Genomic DNA, 18,676 nt, shown 5'->3' with positions numbered 1-18,676 from the left:
AGACTGTAGCCAGCGAGAGCTACTGCTGGACTCCGCCCAGGCCCCTGGAAGTTTCTTTGTCTCGTCGTGATCGGGCTCTGATAAATTATTGAGCCAGGTGAGCTTTCCCTTCCACCTCTCGGAAGTAGATTGGGAGCCTCATCCAGTGCATTAAGCCCTCTCCCTCTTGTTCAAGCCCAAGGTCATCTCTAGTCAGCCTCCGCTGGATGTGTTCTTCCATGCCCCCCTAAGGACAGAGCCTCCCCCACGCTCACGCCTCTGCAACTCTGATGAATTATTGAAACACCATTTGGTCAGTCACGTAGGTTCTGGGAGCCCCAGAGAGCTGCGCCTCAGAATAACTGCGTGAGTTTTTTTCTTTAGAAACTTAAAATAAAAGACAAATACCAAAGTAAAGAACTGGCCTGCCTACCGCTGGGATGATAACGATAAGTTTTGTTGTGTTTACTTGCAGTATACTTTCTTAAAGACTTTATTTATTTATTTGAAAGGCAGAGTTAGGGAGAGGCAACGAGAAGGAGACAGAGAGAGAGAGGGAGGAAGAGAGTGGTCTTCCATCTACTGGGTCATTCTCCAGATGGCCTCAATGGCTGGAGCTGTGCCAATCTGGAGCCAGGAGCCTCCTCCAGGTCTCCCATGCTGGTGCAGGGGCTCAAGAACTCGGGCTATCTTCCACTGCTTTCCCAGGTATCAGCAGAGAGCTGGATCAGAAGAGCAGCAGCTGGGACTTGAACCGGTGACTATATGGGATTCCGGCATCAGGTGGAGGCTTAGCCCACTACACCACAGGGCCGACCCTGCAGTATACTTTTTAATAAGGAGATGGCACATTGCAGAGAAAGCAGAAGTGTCTTTTAGTGGACATCCTCAGATTCTAATCATGACCCCTTTCCAGGTTCCTGACATTCATGAAGGCCATGCTTTTTACAGTAATTCTCTAAAGTTTTGTATACATATATATAACATATATATGGAAATATATATATATATAACTATCAAACACAAAATGGTAGTTTTAGAAATGGTATTCTTGTGGGAAAGCCTTTCTGTGCCCACACAGATCTGTGCTGGGTCCCCTTACGCATGGTTCTTCCACAGAAGGCCACTTTTGACTTATGTTTCTGTTGACACATTGAGCTCTCATTCTGACTGCTGCGAGGTGTTCTGTCACGTGCACAGACCGTGTTTTGTTTCTCATTTCTGTCCTGTTGCGTATTTAGGTTGTTTCCAGTTTTTCAGCGTAGTGAACCATGCTGCACTGCATGTCCTTGTCATGGATCTCATGAGGCTCACGTGGAGCATGTCTGGGGGGCATGTCCCTGGAAGTGGATTCACGAGGGTGCATGCGTGTTCCTTTCCCACTTTTTTTTTCCCTCTTTTTTTTTTTGACAGGCAGAGTGGACAGTGAGAGAGAGAGACAGAGAAAGGTCTTCCTTTGCTGTTGGTTCACCCTCCAATGGCCACCGTGCAGATCCGAAGCCAGGAGCCAGGTGCTTCTCCTGGTCTCCCATGCGGGTGCAGGGCCCGAGGACTTGGGCCATCCTCCACTGCCTTTCCGGGCCATAGCAGAGAGCTGGCCTGGAAGAGGGGCAACCAGGACTAGAACCCGGTGTGCCGGCACCGCATGCGGAGGGTTAGCCTAGTGAGCCGCAGCACCGGCCCCCTTTCCCACTTTATTAGTTGTTGCCAATTGCTCTCCAAAGTTGCTCTCGCTATGTGAAGTCCCACCAGCAGTAGAGTACAGTTTCTTGCATACTTTCCGACACTCGATATTGTCAGAGTTGTTTTTAGTGTTGCTGGTTCTGTGGGAGAAAAATGGTTTACCTGTGTGGTTCCAGTCACCAGCAGTTCCTTCTGGTTGGAAGAGGTCTTGGCAGGGGGGAGGGTCGAGGTCTGAGCTGGGGTCTGCGGACTTACATTCTTGCTCAGCTCTGTTTGAATTGGAGACTGGGCAGGCCCTTCCCGCTTGCTGGCCTTCTAATGGATACTGGGCCATGTGGTATTTAGGGAGAACTAAGGGGGACCCCACAAAGTGGGCAGGATTCTTCTGATCTGCACTGTACATCTGCAATGATAAGATTTGTACAGGAAGCACCTGCACTCAGATTCTGGGGTCACCTCTCAGTGATTCCTGGATAAATGAAAAGGCTCCAGCCTGGGAGTCAGAAGCACGTTTTGGTCCTGGCTCTGACACCGACCTCAGGTGTGGGTGTGGATGGTGGCAGGTGTTGTGGGTGTGGACAGTGGCCAGTCGGTAGGGTTCCAGCATACATCAGCTTTGAGGGCAAGGAGGGCCTCAACTGGAGAGGCCTAGGAGGATGTCATTTTGCAGACAGGGACCAAGCTGTGGATCAGCCGTGAAGACCCAGGCTCAAAGTGTAGGTCTGATAAAGTGTATTTCCCGAGATCGACTCTTCCTGCTCATTAGCTTTGGCTAATGTGGTTTTACTGTGAAGCAGAGGCTATGGCTTCACTTGAGTTGAGGCTCACCTGGCTGAAGGTTAGCAGGAATGTGGCTCAAGCACCGGGAGACCTCAGGGGTAGGAAGGTAAGGTTGCCAGACTTAGCAAATACAAATAACTATTATTAGCCATTATTTACATGAGATCCCAGTTTGGGCATCCTGCCTTTTATCTGGCAACTCTCGGTAGGGGGAGAAGTCATTCAGTGAAAGAAGTAACTGAACATTGGGTAGGCTGACTTTGACGAGCAGTGAGCGTCTTGCTGGAGTACACGAGCAGAGGTTAGATAAAGCATGAGTGGAGATGCTGTGTGGGTGATACGGTCTTGTAGCCTCCGCCTGCCTCCCAGGATAGGAGGTCACCGTTGCCTGAAACAGCTCAGGACATCCTGTTTAGTGAGGAAGGCAGACTATTGCCGGAGGCCCCCAGCCTCCTGTGCCCCAACCTGTAAGCCATTCCCATGGCTGGGAATATCCTTCAAGGAGCTTGCTCAGTGAAGCTCTGTGCTTTCATGGTTCTCAAAACGAGATCGTAAACCAGAAACACTGCACAACTTGGGAATGTGGCAGAAGTGCAAACTTTCCTTTGCCAGCTGATTGGAAACTTGGAGTGTGAGTCCAACCATCTCTTTTTAAAAAAAATTTACTTACATTTTATTGAAAGGCAGAATGACACATAGATAAACAATCTTCCAGCCACTGATTCACTCCCCAAATGCCTACAACATCCAAGGCTGGATCAGGCCAAAGCTGGGAGCCTGGAACTCTATTTGGGTTTGTCCACATGGGTGGTAGGAACTAAAGTATCTGAGCCACCATCTGCTCCTCCAAGCAGAGCCACAGCTGACACCCAGGCACTCCAATAGTGGAAGTGGGGGTCTCAAGCATGGCCCCCACCTCTGTGTTAAGAAGCCTTCCTGCAGAGTCTGATGCAGGCCAAGTTGGAGACTCGGGTTATAGGGGATTGGATTTAGAAAGCTGACCTGAGGTCCTGAAACTGTTGCTTTGAGCTCCTCTTCTCTACCTGGGCACTGCATTGGGGTAGAGACGCAGGAGGGGAAAGGTGGCTGATGCTCTGGTAGGTGTGTTGCGCTTAGAAGTTGGAGGGCAGGAGGCTGGTGTTGCGGTGCCGTCTGCAACACCAGCATCCCATTTGAGCACAGGTTCAAGTCCTGGCTATTCCACTTCCGATCCAGCTCCACGCTAATGAGCCTAGGAAGACAACAGAAGATGGCTGGAAAGCTTGGGCCCCTGCCACCCATGTGGCACTGTTGAATTTGGCTGTGATATTTGTCCATGTTGTTAACAGCCATGATTGTGACCACATACTCTCATCTCCTATTATTACTCCTATCTCTAGGGACATTTTTTAAAAAAGCTTTTATTTATTTGAAAGGCAGAGTGCCAGAGGGAGAGACAAAAAGAGAAGGTGAAACTTCCAACTTCCGTTTCACTCCCTGGGACTGGGCCAGGCTGAAGCCAGGAGTCTGGGACTCCATCTGGGTCACCTATATGGGTGGTAGGGGCCCAATCACGCAGACCACCATCTGCTGTTTTCCCAGGCACATTAGCAGGATGCTGGATCGGAAGAGGAGCAACCTGAACCCAGGCCGGCACTCATGTGGAATGCCAGTGTTGAGGTGAAGTCTTCACCTGCTGTGCCAAACAGCACCGTCCCCTCTAACACTCATATTTCACTTGTGATCTACAGAGTGCAGCCATGCCCTGGCGTCCTCATGGGATTGGTTCCAAGAACCCCCTCTGGATACCAAAGGCCACAGTGCTCAAGTGCTGTATATGAAAGGATGTGGTGTTTGCACAGAACTGATGCACATCCTCTCGTGTGCTTTAAATCATCCCTGGATTCCTACGACACCTAATACAATGTCAGCGCTTTGTGAATAGTTGTTACGCCATTTGTTTAGGTAGTAATGATACAGAGAGAATTCTGTACATGTTGAGTTCAGGCACCAGTTCTTGCAAATATTTCCCATCAGGTTGGTTGGATCCTTGGTTCAGAGCCCATGGATCTGGGGGGCCAATTACACTTCACGATCATTATTTAAGCTTCTGATGTGCCCATTTTCTCATCTGTACAATAGGAGTAGCTGAGATGGCATGGACTCAGGACTCCTGACATCAGGACCTTCCTGACCTCACTGGCTCCATCTCTAGCTCCAAATCAATCAGGAGCAAGGAGCCTCCAGGCCCCCCAACTGCAAAGACTCCCCTACTGCTCTGTAAGGACTTCCCCAACCTGCGCCCTTGCCTAAATAACCCGTTCGACCTATATGTGACCCGCCTGGGGCGTCAGTGGTGAGAAACACATCCGGTAAAGTGTGTCATTGCCAAAAAATCCAGCAGTGGCTGTGCAGATCACGGAGCTGGGGTGCCAACCGATGTGCCATGTGCCGAGGGGGAAGCGCTCTGCCTCCCCAGCCCCCCGAAAGCACCTGTGGCGCTCCCAGCAGGGAGCCAGTTGGTAGAAGCTCTTCCCACCATGCTGTCTGCCTTGTGCTGGAGCATACGCCCCGGATAAACCTTGCTGGGCTGCGTGTTGGCAACCCAGTGAGCCGACAAGCCCTGAGTCGGTGTCATGGCCACCTCCTACCTGCAATGAGAATTAAATTAATTCATGTAAGTGCAGCTCTGAGAACAGTGACACATGGCAGACAATAAATTTGAACTACGTTCACTTTCTGTGTTTTTTTTTTCTTTTTGAAAAATGAACATCTTTTAATTCTATTTTTCATGATTTTTCTCTCATTTATTTGAAAGGTAGAGAGACAGCCAGCTGTGCTGGTTCACTTCCCAAATGCCTGCAAAAGCCTGGGCCAGACTGAAACTGTGAACCCAGAATGCAGTCTGGGTCTCCTGCAGGATAGCAGGGGCTCCGCTACTTGAGTCATGAGTTGTTGCCTCCCAGGACGTGCATCAACAGGAAGTTGCAGTTGGAAGTGGAGCTGGGACTTGAACCCAGGCGCACTGATATGAATGCCAAACACCTGCCCCCCATGTTCACTTTATTTTTTATTTTTTATTTTTTTAATTTTTGACAGGCAGAGTGGACAGTGAGAGAGACAGAGAGAAAGGTCTTCCTTTTGCCGTTGGTTCACCCTCCAATGGCCGCCGCGGTAGGCGCACTGCGGCCGGCGCACCGCGCTGATCCAAAGGCAGGAGCCAGGTGCTTCTCCTGGTCTCCCACGGGGTGCAGGGCCCAAGGACTTGGGCCATCCTCCACTGCACTCCCTGGCCACAGCAGAGAGCTGGCCTGGAAGAGGGGCAACCGGGACAGGATCGGTGCCCCGACCGGGACTAGAACCCGGTGTGCCGGCACCGCAAGGCGGAGGATTAGCCTAGTGAGCTGCGGCGCCGGCCCCATGTTCACTTTTTGAGGCTGGAGTGATTTCCCTAAAGGAACAAGAGGGAGGCAGCTCACTGGTGGCCTCCTGAGGATGAGGTGTTGCCCCGGGAGCAGACAGTAATCAGCATTATCTTTAGAGAATTTAAAAGCAATAAAAAAGACCAACAAAGTCAGCCTGTTTCTTCTTACCATGTGTGGGCAATTTTTTAAAAAATTGTTTTTTACTTATTTGAAAGGCACAGCTGCAGAGAGAGTGAACAATCTTCCATCTGCTGGTTCACTCCCCAAACGGCTGCAACGGCTGCGGGCTGGCTGGATAGAAGCCAGGAGCTTCCTCCAGGTCTCCCACATGAGTGACAGGGGCTCAGGGACTTGGGCCATCCTCTGCTGCCTTTCCAAGTGCATTAGCAGGGAGCCAGATTGGAAGTAGAGCAGCCAGGACTTAAAGCTGCATCAGTATGGGATGCTGGCGCTGCAGACTGTGGCTTTACCTGCTACGCCATGTCACAGGCAAGCTACTGCTTTACTCTAAGATACTGAGTGGAGGGGTAGGTGTTTGGCACAGCAGCTAAGTCACAGTTTTGGACATCCACATCCCATATCAGAGTCACCGTTACTCTGCTTCTAATCCAGCTTCCTGCCAATGGACAGCTTGGGGGGCGGCAGGTGATGGCTCAAGGAGTTGGGCCCCGGCCACCCACGTGGGAGACTAGGATTGAATTATAGGCTTCTGGCTTTGGCCTGGCCCAGCCCTGGCTGTTACAGGCATCTGGGGAATGAACCAGGATGGAAGATCTGTTTCTTTGCCTTTAAAAAAAAAATGAAAATTGAGTTGATCTAAGATATAAATTACTGTGGAATGAGTTGTATTTTAATGATATGCATGTAAGCTTCACATTAGCATATATTAATCATTTATCCTTTAATAAATGATAATTTTAATCATTTATTCTTTAATAATTTTCTATTTTACATGAGAGTTAATTCAAAAAATTCCCTGTTATATAGTCATTCCTCTATACACGTGGGCTTGGCTACATGTGTTCATTTTGAATAAGTTCCTAGTATTTCAGTATCTTTCAAGCTTGCTTTGAGCTTGGACCAGGTCCCTAGCTCCTGGAATACTATATTTTCCTGCATTTAAACAGTTGATCCAATATCAGCAATGATCGCTCACTAATTAAATAATGAAGAAATCTGACGTGAGTTCCTCGAATTCTATCATTCTATATGACTGTGTAGGGTTTCAGTTTGTGCCTAAAATTTTGAACAGTGAATGCAATGTGGATGGTGACCTGGAATATTTTTGCTTGCCAAGTGCAAATTTTCCTACAGAAAATATCTTACTGAGTCCGAATAGTTTATATAACAATAAAGCTTCTTCTTCATAATTGATTGTTTTAAGGCTAAAGAATGAATCAGGGAAGCCATGATTATTACTAATTACAACAGGATTATTACTGGAAATAATTTTTGCTGTATAGTAGGGTGTGTGTGTGTGTGTGTGTGTGTGTTAAATACAATCCTTTCTAATGGAGATGCACTGTGTCTGCTGGCTCTGCTGAGTCTTTTATGCTCAATGTCCCCCTTCACATACAGGGTGACCCAGAGAAGGAGGGCATCTCATTCCTGGCTTACGATTTTAATGATCTAATTCTGCTAATGATACAAACTCCTGAAACATGGCGTATTTTTGCACTCAAATTTACTCTCATTTTGTTTGTTGCTCATAACATGTTTCATTACAGATGGGACCTGGGAGACCGCCAGTGCTATGAGTCGAGTTCTCTGAATGCTGCCTACAATGCCACTGTCCAACTTGAGCTCCTTCCTGGTCTCTTGTGTGTGTGTGTGGGGGGGGGGGGGGCGTGAGGGGAGAGGGTCCTGTGGTCATGCTGCCACTAGGGGCTTCAGCAGGAGCTGGCTCTGAGGCCTGGGATGTCTGTGTTATTAATATTTCTCCTCCTTGTTGGCCTCCTCATATTCCCTTGGCTGGGGTGGAGGGGATGATGTTACCACAACAGTTGGTTTTCTTGGGGTCTCCAGCCCAAGTGCTGCCTGGGAGATGCCAGGGGCTCTGACTCTCCTCCACAGGGCAGGGCTGGCTCAGCCCCATGCAGTTGGCACCTTCAGGCACCCATGAAGCTTGGAATCCCAGGCAGATTTCCTCCCTAGCCCAAGAGGGAGAGGAAATCCTTTGTTTTTTTTTCCCTAATTCCATTTCTATTGCTGTCGCTGAATGGCACAGGCTGTTGAACCCTCTCCTTCTAGAGCCTCTACCTTTTTCAGGTGGGCTCCATACCATCTCCCAGGGGAGTTCCCAGTGGGATTAAACCTCACCAGCCCCCTGGGACGGACCCTCCCGTGAGTGCAGCCTTTATTAACTTCCTGCATTCCCTGTCGGCTCTCCCACTCCTTCACTGAACTTGTTTGAATCTGTTCCTAAAGAGACACCGAGCACCCAAATCCTTGTCCGCAAGTCTGCTTTTGGGGGCACCCAGTTTAAGTGATACCTCTTTGCTTCTGAGGCCATTATCAGCAGTGGAAGTCGCATCTCAGCCGGTTCCTGGAAAGAGTTTGCACTGCCCAGCCTTTCCTGCTGCATCCCCAGGAGCTGCCCGTCAGTCCTCTGATCTCCCTGGCCAGTCCCTCCCTCCCCCGTCACATTGACTTTGTGATTGCACAACCTCGTCTCTGTCTCCTGGAGACCCCAGGCGACATGCAGCCTCAGCAGAGGGGACATAATTGCAAAGGCACCTGCTGCCTTAGATAGTGGGAAAGTATCACAGTCAGCATGTGGCTTAATTGAATTAAAGGAGAAAAAGTCCTGCTCCTATCTCCACGGTAACTCATCGCCCTTGACGGGATGCACATAGAGCTCATCTCGGAGGCAAGAGTCAGGGCGGGGAGGGTTGCTGGGCTGAGGACCTGGCTCTAGGGAGTTCTCGACTCGGAGAGGGTAGGAGCTGAGTGCTTGAGCCTCTATCCAGAGCTCAAAGGCTGGCCTAGGTAGGTCCTGGCCTTAGATATGAAGAAATGAAGGTGTTTGAGGATGAGACTAGGGCTTCACCCCTGGGATGGAGAGCATGGCCCTGGAGCAAAGGAGATTCCTCTGTGACAGTCCTGTGCTAAGGGACAGCATCTGAAGCCAGGAGCCAGGTGCATCCCAGATCTGGGCTCCAGCCCCAGGCCCTCTGAGTCTTGCAGGAGCTGGGCATGGGTGCCACTCAGCACAGCATAATGGGGTGTGACAGGGCTCCCCAGCAATCCTGCAGGGAGACTGGAATTTCTTGGTGTTTTCAGGCTTTCTAAGGTGCCCAGATGTAAACACATCAAGACTCCACTTCCTTTCGTAACCTAAGAGTAACCTTGATGCTCTGACCCCATCAAAGGAGTGGGAGGAGCTGTGTGTGTGTGTGTAGGGGGAGTCCTGAGTAGGTGAGGGGAAAGGGAAATGAACCCACCAAAGCCTGATCTTGGGTATTCTTGTTGCTGAAGGTCCTGTGTCACAGGATAAGGCAAAATAGCTCTACTTCTGGTCCAGTGGCAAATAATAGTTTCCCCTCCTTTTATCACTTGGCCGTCTGAGTAGACTCAACCCAGTGGGTGCTTTGCACCTGTGCTTGCTGGGTGGTCTGCATGCCCAGAATTCCCTCCCTCCCTCTGTCACACCCCAGAAGGCTTCTGTGTCCCTGAGGCACATGGCTAGAGACATAAGGAGCCAGGTTGAACACAACCTTGACCGTTAGGCTGAGGAAGCCAGGAGCTGGTGGCTTTGGTCAGGGCTACCTGGGATTTGTGGAAGGTTGTTGGGCGGAGGGAGCACAGTGAGCTGCGCTTTGCTAAATGAGAGAAGAGACACGTGTGTGGGTGTCGGGAGGGGTGCGATGGGGCCTAATATTCTGGGGCTGAATGTTTGCTCCAGAAGCCTTTGGGGGTACTGGCCCTCTGCCTGCGGCACTTGTCCCAACTAGAATAGGACTTCCTGGAGAGTACTTCCTTGAGTATCTAAATTAGTTTCCCCTGTTACACCCTCTTTCATAGCATTTACTATAATTTTCAATGTTTTGTCCTCTTATCAGGTCTGAAATCCTTTGGGGGTCAGGATCTTTGTTTTCATTTTTTAAAAATTTTTTAAAAAATTTATTTGACAGGTAGAGTTGTAGACAGAGAGAGACAGAGAGAAAGGTCTTTTTCCATTGGTTTACTCCCCAAATGGCTGCTATGGCCAGCGCTGCGCTGATCTGAAGCCAGAAGCCAGGTGCTTCTTCCTGGTCTCCCATGCGGATGCAGGGGCCCAAGCACTTGGGCCATCCTCCACTGCCCTCCTGGGCCACAGCAGAGAGCTGGACTGGAAGAAGAGCAACTGGGACTAGAACCCAGTGCTCATACGGGATGCCGGCACCGCAGGTAGAGGATTAACCAAGTGAGCCATGGCACTGGCCCCTGTTTTCATTTCTGTACCATGAGTGCACTGGACAGAGTTAATTGGGCAAGGAAGACTATTAAAATTTCAGATATTTGAGACAGAGCGATGCCATGCACTGGCCCACTCCCCCAATGCCCATGGTGGTAGACTGAAACCAGCATCTAGGAACACAATCTAGGTCTCCCACGTGGGTGACGTGGACCCAGCTACTGGAGTTATCATCTGTTGCTTGCTTTCCAGTTCCCTGGAGCTGGAGCTGAAATCCAGCTACTCCGACTGACACAGGCATCAGAACTGCTAAGTTAAGCACTCAGCCCCAGGAAGACTATTTAAGGCAATTGCAGTAGGAGAGAGAGAGATTGAACTGACGTCCACTGCAGCAGAACACGGGCGTTTGCAGCTCTGAGAGGATCTAGTGCAGAAGTTGTCGGGGGCACAAGTGGGACGTTGGTCAGGGTGGCCAGGCCATCTGTGGTTCCCAGCTGGTGCTTCTCAAGGCTAGGCTCCTCTGCTCCCCAAGAGACTGGGAGATGGGGTGTTTCCTTTCCTGATTACATTTTAATGGGATGGCTCTCAGGTCCTTAAGAAAAACATTACCTTGGCCGGTGCCACTGCTCACTTGGCTAATCCTCCGCCTGCGGCACCAGTACCCCAGGTTCTAGTCCCAGTCGGGGTGCTGGATTCTGTCCCAGTTGCTCCTCTTCCAGTCCAGCTCTCTGCTGTGGCCTGGGAAGGCAGTGGAGGATGGCCCAAGTGCTTGGGCCTGGCACCCGCATGGGAGACCAGCAGGAAGCAGCTGGCTCCTGGATTCGGATCGGCGCAGTGTGCTAGCCAGCAGCTATTTGGGGGGTGAACCAATGGAAAAGGAAGACCTCCCTCTCTCTCTCAAAAAAAAAAATAAAATAAAAAAATAAACACAAAAACAAAAACAAAACACCATTGTCTGGCTGTAAAACTGGCTAAAGATGGGGAGAATGTTTACATCCTGAAGGAACCCTACACTCTTCACTCCACAATAGCAAAGTTTTCTAAAGTGAATGCTGTAGGAAGTGGAGGACAGGACCCAGCGATCACGAAGAAACCTATCGCAAGTGTAGCTGGACTAAGGGGAAGTGAGGGTGTTCTGGGTGGGGGGCCCTGGCTTCCATGCCCAAGGGGTAACAGGTGTGTTGAACTGGAATGTAATGTACACATCTGTTATCTCTATGTGGTCGGCGAGTTTTGTGAGGTCCGGGCTCATGCCCGTGGTGTTCATTAGGGGAGACAGAGTGGTGCCAGCGTGCTTCCCGCCTAGTGCGGGATTCAGGAAACACTCATGGGAAGAACGATGGAACTGGTGTGTGAAGAGCTAGAAGCATCAAGGATGACTCTGCCTTTTCGGCGTGGCAGAGGGATAGGAACGGGCGAGTGCCGGCTCCCGTGAGGGCGGATGGTGCTGGGCTTGAGGGCAGAGGAGACAGCAGAGCCTGGGCTCTTTGGAGGGCGTGGCGGCTCCATGCTGAGTTCTCGGGGAGCCAGGGCTGTCAGTGTCTGGTGTCTGTGACAGAGATGATTAAGGGAGCGCTGCTGGTGCCTGGAGAGACGGCTGCATGTGCAGATTGCACCCCTTCCCTGGCCTCTGTTTGATTTCTAACAAGCCACAACGATCCTGGGATCCTGGGGGAAATGACAACGTATGCTCTTTTAAGTTTATTTAGAAGACAGAGCTGCATGGAGGTGAGGACCCCCTTCCAGGCTACCCCACGGGCAGATGGATGCTGGTGCATGTAATTACTTTCAGGGTCAAAGCAGCGCAATCAGCTCTTTTGTCAGCAGCATTCATTGAATAGTTTTATCGAGCGCCTGAGGGTGATTTGTTCCAGCACTGGAGTAATTGTCCAGCCAACCATAGGCTCCCTCGAGGGAAGGTGGTTTGAAGGAAGCATCCCAAACGTTTGTGATTAAGGCTGGACGGCTTCATTCATTAATCCAACAAGTGTTCATTGAGTACCTACTGTGTGATGGGCCCTGTGCCAAGCGTTGGAAGCAGAGAGAAGGAAGGGGATGGCTGTTGCTCTGTAGACACTGTGGGTTGTTAAAGGGGATAAATGGAGCCACCTTTCGTTGCACACTCATTCCAGGTGCCCCCTGGGAGAACCCTGAGGAGAAAAGGCTTCCTCCTGCTAGAAGAGGCTTTGGATAGGGTCTGGGGGGATGTTGGGTAGGCATGGGGGGGGGGGGGGTGCTGGACAGTGGCACCCATGGGCATTCAAAGGTCAGTTCTCCATGGAAAACTCACACTGGAAAACCAACCCACACAATCGTTCAGAAAAGAGGACCTTCTGGGATTAGGTCCAGTGGAGGAAATAGCAAGGAAAGTTGCTGAGAAGAGAGGGGAGGCACCAGAGCATGCAGGACCTTGGAAACTGAAGCAAGGAGTTGGGGGCTTTATCCTAAGCACCACAGGAAGATTTTAGATTGGGGAGTAGTGGGATCAGAGCAATGCCTAGCACACGAGGGAGTATTCGCTATAGGCTAATTTTTGTAATTATTACTTTTAGCTAAAAAGAACAATTCATCTGGCTGTGGCCTGGAGAAAGGATTGCGAGGAGCCAAGGTGAGTTGGGAGGAGGCCACTGCAATAGTCCAAGCCACATTTGGTGGTGGTGTGGATCAGCGGTTAGAGAAATGGAGAAAAGTGATTGAGTCCAGGAAAGATTAAGAAAGTCAAACTGGCAGGACCTGGTGAGTGGCTAGAGGGGGTCGGAAGCAGTGGTGGGAAAGGGGAGGAGTGGGGATCATGCCGGTGTTTCTGTCTCGGGAGGGTGAGTAGATACTGGAGTTTGCCCTGGTGTAGGATCGGGTGACTGGCAGGTGTTGAGAGAGCTTGCCTTTTCATACTGAATTAAACAGCAAGTGGGGGTTTCCAGTGTGCTTTTGGATGCGCAGGGCTGGAACCCTGGAGGGCTGTTTTTCAGGGAACTGAGGTTATTTTCATTTCCACAGGTACTTGTTTTGGTCTCGAGTTTCAGGCATACCACTGAGTTTGGCACCTTCTCAGCCTGGGCTCTCCTGGATGCTGAGACAAAAATTCAGGGGAAGAAAATTCGGGAAGCAGAGGATGTAGGAGAGCAAAAAGCATTTCTCTTATACTCTTAGACACTTTGGATGGAGCCCTGTAAATTAGACGTAGAAGAAGCCAAATGAACAAGAGAAAAATAAAAAGTTTATTAACACGGCAGTGTTCATATGGATGTGAGTGTGGCTCGAGCTTAGGGCTCCTACCAGCATCTTGTCAAAGAACAGTGGTTTTGTAGAGAAGTGACATGACAGAGGAAAAAGACTTTGAACTCCTGAAGGTGGCAAATATGTGGGTGCTGTGGTTTGAATATGGTTTGTCTCCTCCAAAACTCATGTTGAAATTTAATTCCTCTTGGCTGGCGCCACAGCTCACTAGGCTAATCCTCCACCTGCGGGGCTGGCACACCGGGTTCTAGTCCCGGTCGGGGTGCCAGATTCTGTCCCGATTGCTCCTCTTCCAGGCCAGCTCTCTGCTGTGGCCCGGGAGTGCAGTGGAGGATGGCCCAGGTCCTTGGGCCCTGCACCTGCGTGGGAGACCAGGAGGAGGCACCTGGCTCCTGGCTTCGGATCAGCGAGATGCGCCGGCCGCAGCGGCCATTGGAGGGTGAACCAACGGCAAAAAGGAAGACCTTTCTCTCTGTCTCTCTCTTTCTCTCACTATCCACTCTGCCTGTCAAAAAAATTTTTTTTAATTCCTCTTGTGAGACATTAAGAGGTGCGACCAGGTATGACTTTTAAGGGGTGATTAGGGCTCTGCCCTTGTGAATGGATTAATCCATTATGTGATTAGTGGATTACCTGGGGATCGAGTCTGTCTGGCTAGGTCTTCTGTGTCGTCCCTGCATCTGGCCGTGGGATATCTGGAGCCACCCTGGGACTCTGCAGCCGGAAGGCTGTCAACCTTGGGCCAGAACTGGGAGCCAAAAATATCTCTCTTCTTTCCAGCATACCCTGTCTGTGCTACTGGGGCTATTAGCAACATAAAATAGGCACAGACCATAGGGAAAGTAGAGGCAGATAAGGGTAGTTAGAGTTCCTCTGTGTAAACTTCTTCCATGTTGCTTCCTTTCTGGGGATAAGGTTGTCATTCCCTTCCTGGTGTGACGTGGGGGAACACCCTCACCAGAGGGATGTATGTCCTGCTTCCGGGCAGACGGGGAGGCCAAGAGCCAAGCCTGCATTTGCTTTTTCTCAGTCGCCTTCAGCTCAAAATAATCCTTATGCCAGAGTGGCGTATTTCGGGATGATAGACTCTGAATGTCTTCAATTCGCACAAGTTGCAGAGTGAAGAAGGGGGAAGAATGGAGCCAGCAAAGTGTGTTACTGAGCCAGCAGCCGTGATAGTTCAATGCTATGGGGAGACTCGGGGAATTGGAACAGAACATGTCTCGAACTGATCCTAGGCAGGAGATGAGGGAGCAGAGAGACCTGCACACCATTCTCTGTCACTGGTTGAGCGTAGCTCCTGGGAGTGTTCTTTCCCTGGCATATCTGCCCTGCCCTGCCCTGGATGGGCAGCTTGCCGTGGTGCCTGGCAACAGGTGTAGATATTGACAGATGGGCTTTGCTGGAGCACAGTGAAATGTCCAAGGGGGGTGAGCAGCACACTGACGTACATCATCAGCTGCGAAGTTTAATAATGGAAGTGGTATAGATTTCTATCCCATGCTATCTAGCAATGGGTCCTCTACTCAGACGTATATCATATTGGCCATCTTCAAATAGAATCTGGTTGCTAATGGAGCAAAGTACTGTGTTCATAGCACAGGGGATGGGATACAGCTGTTATCAACCCGTCTGCTAACAATTCCACATCTCACCTGCTCGGGGTTCATTCGTTCGCTAGAAATGAACATAATTCAGTTATGTTCATGTTAGGTACTTTCCATGTTTGATCTCAGTGGATGTTTATTTCATTGTTTTGGTTTTTTTTTGACAGGCAGAGTGGATAGTGAGAGAGAGACAGAGAGAAAGGTCTTCCTTTTGCCGTTGGTTCACCCTCCAATGGCCACTGCAGCCGGCGCATCGCGCCGATCTGAAGCCAGGAACCAGGTGCTTCTCCTGGTCTCCCATGCGGGTGCAGGGCCCAAGGACTTGGGTCATCCTCCACTGCCTTCCCGGGCCATAGCAGAGAGCTGGCCTGGAAGAGGGGCAACCGGGATAGAATCCGGCACCCCAACCGGGGCTAGAACCTGGTGTGCCGGTGCCGCAAGGCGGAGGATTAGTCTGTTAAACCACGGCGCCGGCCTAATCTCAGTGGATGTTTATACTAAAACCTGTGGATACAGTTAGACCCATTTCATAGATGAGGATGGACTCGGTGGTTTGTTCTTGTTTGAAGTGGTTTGCAATCATCAAGGCCAAGTTTCAGGTTGTCTTCTTTCCCCTACCTTTTGCTGCTTTCTGGCAGGTAGGAATTACGAGAGCCATCTAGGCTCAAGCGTTCGTTGTATATTTGCATCCAATATTTATTGAGGTTCCCAGGTCCCTCCAGTACTTACTGTCAGGGCTTAATAAGTTCTAAATAATAATGATTTTCTCCCGGATGAGTATAGATGCTTCTGTCAGCTGAAGCTGATTTCCACCTAATTTGCAGGGAATTTGTGCTGCACAATGATGAGCTAAATATTTATGCAGAGAGAGGATGTATGTACAAATCACATTTCCATAAGAAACATGAGGCAAATGAGAGTTTCCCATAAAAAAGTTTATTGATGGGAAAAGATGCTTTGGAGAATTAAACATTAGCCAGGATTAACCAGCATTATCTAAGAGTTAGCCACATTTAGGCAATTGAGCATTTATACCAGAGCAAGTGTCTTTGTTGAGTTACCAAGGGTTATCGGAGGAGGAACTGTTTCTGTGTTTCAGAATTCAGGGATAAGATTGGGAATGTGGTCTAAGTTTCTCTGACCAAATCCTTTGGATGACCGTGGTCCAGATGCTCCATCTGGCTAAGCCTCAGGTTCTCAACCATAAGTTACTGGATAGAATTGGATGTTCTTCAAAGCCCTGCCTACTCTGGCTTGTAATTCTGTGTGCCACAAGTAAGTCTCGCCGTTCTTGTGTATGCCAAGGAGCAGACTGTTGACCTTGGCTGCCCGTCTTCCTGCCGAAGGGAAGGAGTCGACATTTAGGCTACTTACGATATGCCAGGATCCTACCAAGTGCTTTATATGAATCAACTCATAACTCCCCAAAGCAGCTCTGTGGCATGGTTTTTTTTTTTTTTTTTTTTTTTTTTTTTTTTTTTGACAGGCAGAGTGGACAGTGAGAGAGAGAGACAGAGAGAAAGGTCTTCCTTTTGCTGTTGGTTCACCCTCCAATGGCCGCCGTGGCCGGCGCACCATGCTGATCCGAAGGCAGGAGCCAGGTGCTTCTCCTGGTCTCCCATGGGGTGCAGGGCCCAAGGACTTGGGTCATCCTCCACTGCCTTCCCGGGCCATAGCAGAGAGCTGGCCTGGAAGAGGAGCAACTGGGACAGAATCCGGCGCCCCGACCGGGACTAGAACCTGGTGTGCCGGCACCGCAAGGCGGAGGATTAGCCTATTGAGCCATGGCGCCGGCCGTGGCATGGGTTTTATTTCCATTTTAGAGCTGTAAGCTAAGGCACAACTGCTACTTCTGGGGTCATGTCCAGCCTTTCCTACCCACACCAACAGAAAGATTCTTAGGGGCCAGCACTGTGGCATAGTGGGTAAAGCCACTGCCTGGAGTGCCCGCATCTCATTTGGGTGCCGGTTATAGTCCTGGCTGTTCCACTTCCAATCAAGCTCTCTGCTATGGCCTGGGAAAGCAGTGGAAGATGGCCCAAGTCCTTGGGCCCCTGCACCCGCATGGGAGACGCAGAAGCAGCTCCTGGTTACTGGCTTTGGATTGGCGCAGATCCAGCAGGCGATTCTCTCTGGCTCTACCTCTCTCTGTAACTCTTTCAAATAAATAAAACAAATATTTAAAAACAGATTTTTTTTTTTTTTGGACAGGCAGAGTGGATAGTGAGAGAGAGAGACAGAGAGAAAGGTCTTCCTTTGCCGTTGGTTCACCCTCCAATGGCCGCTGCGGCCAGCGCATCTCGCTGATCCGAAGCCAGGAGCCAGGTGCTTCTCCTGGTCTCCTATGCAGGTGCAGGGCCCAAGGACCTGGGCCATCCTCCACTGCCTTCCCGGGCCACAGCAGAGAGCTGGCCTGGAAGAGGGGCAACCGGGATAGAATCCAGTGCCCCAACCGGGACTAGAACCCGGTGTGCTGGCGCTGCAAGGCGGAGGATTAGCCTGTTAAGCCACAGCGCCGGCCTCTAAAAACAGATTTTTAAAGGTAGCTGTTTTTGCTTGGCGTTGTCTACTAAGTGGGTACCATGTGGCCAAGAGCATAGGACCTGGAGTTGTATTGGTCTGGGTTTGCTCTTGTTGAAACAGTTTGCGACTGGCAGAGCCAGGTTTCCACCCATTTTCCTTCTTCCATCTTTTGCTGCCTCCTGGCAGGATTACAAGAGCATCTGAGCCTGTGTTCACCTTCTCCATGGACCAGTGAGAGTCACTGCATTTATTCGTGTGTCATTTGCTCACCTGCACACCCTCACCTGTGGTGTCTGTGGATCCTGTGAGAAACCATCCGGCTCGTTGGTGCCCCTTGAATCGTTGGCCGTTCTAGGTTTCTCCCCAGGGACGGTCTCAGGTGGCCATGCTCACTGCCGCCCTGGTGTGGGAAGAAGCGCTGGCTGTGTCCCTGGCTTTCTCTCCATCCTGGCTCCCTTAGATCTTTTAGTTTGACCCTGTCTGAGCCCCGGTCCTGCTGAGTTCTGCCTGTGTCCATGATTCATGGCTGGGGAGCAGGTTAAGGTGTGAGCAACACCAGATTCTACTTGGGCGACGTGGAGTCATTCGCTTGATTTCTCTGGGACTCTATTTCTCTTCTGTAAAAACGGGATGGTTTTGAGACTTTAAGACTTTTATAGTGGGTTAAAGACTGTTATGTTGACCTTAACTGCGTATTGAATAGTATTCCACTCTCACCCCAGGGAATGACCTCGGTCCTCTGGAGAGGATTTTTAGTTGCAGGGAGAAGGGCTCATCAGTGTTGTTAGAGGGACACCTGACCCAGTCAGTGCACTGTTGTGAACACCACGTGGGCCGTGGCAAACATGCACTGTCCTCATGCATATTTTTTTAAATATTTATTTATCTGAGACGTAGAGTTACAGTGAGAGGGGGAGACAGAGAGAGAGGTCTTCTATCCGCTGGTTCACTCCCCAAATGGCTGCAATGGCCGGAGCTGCACTGATCCGAAGCCAGGAGCCAGGAGCTTCTGGGTCTTGCACATGGGTGCAGGGGCCCAAGGACTTGGGCCATCTTCCACTGCTTTC

This window comes from Lepus europaeus, chromosome 10 (genome assembly GCF_033115175.1).
Source record: "Lepus europaeus isolate LE1 chromosome 10, mLepTim1.pri, whole genome shotgun sequence".
In the NCBI taxonomy this organism is placed as follows: Eukaryota; Metazoa; Chordata; class Mammalia; order Lagomorpha; family Leporidae; genus Lepus; species Lepus europaeus.
Note: the sequence above shows the minus strand (reverse complement) of the source record.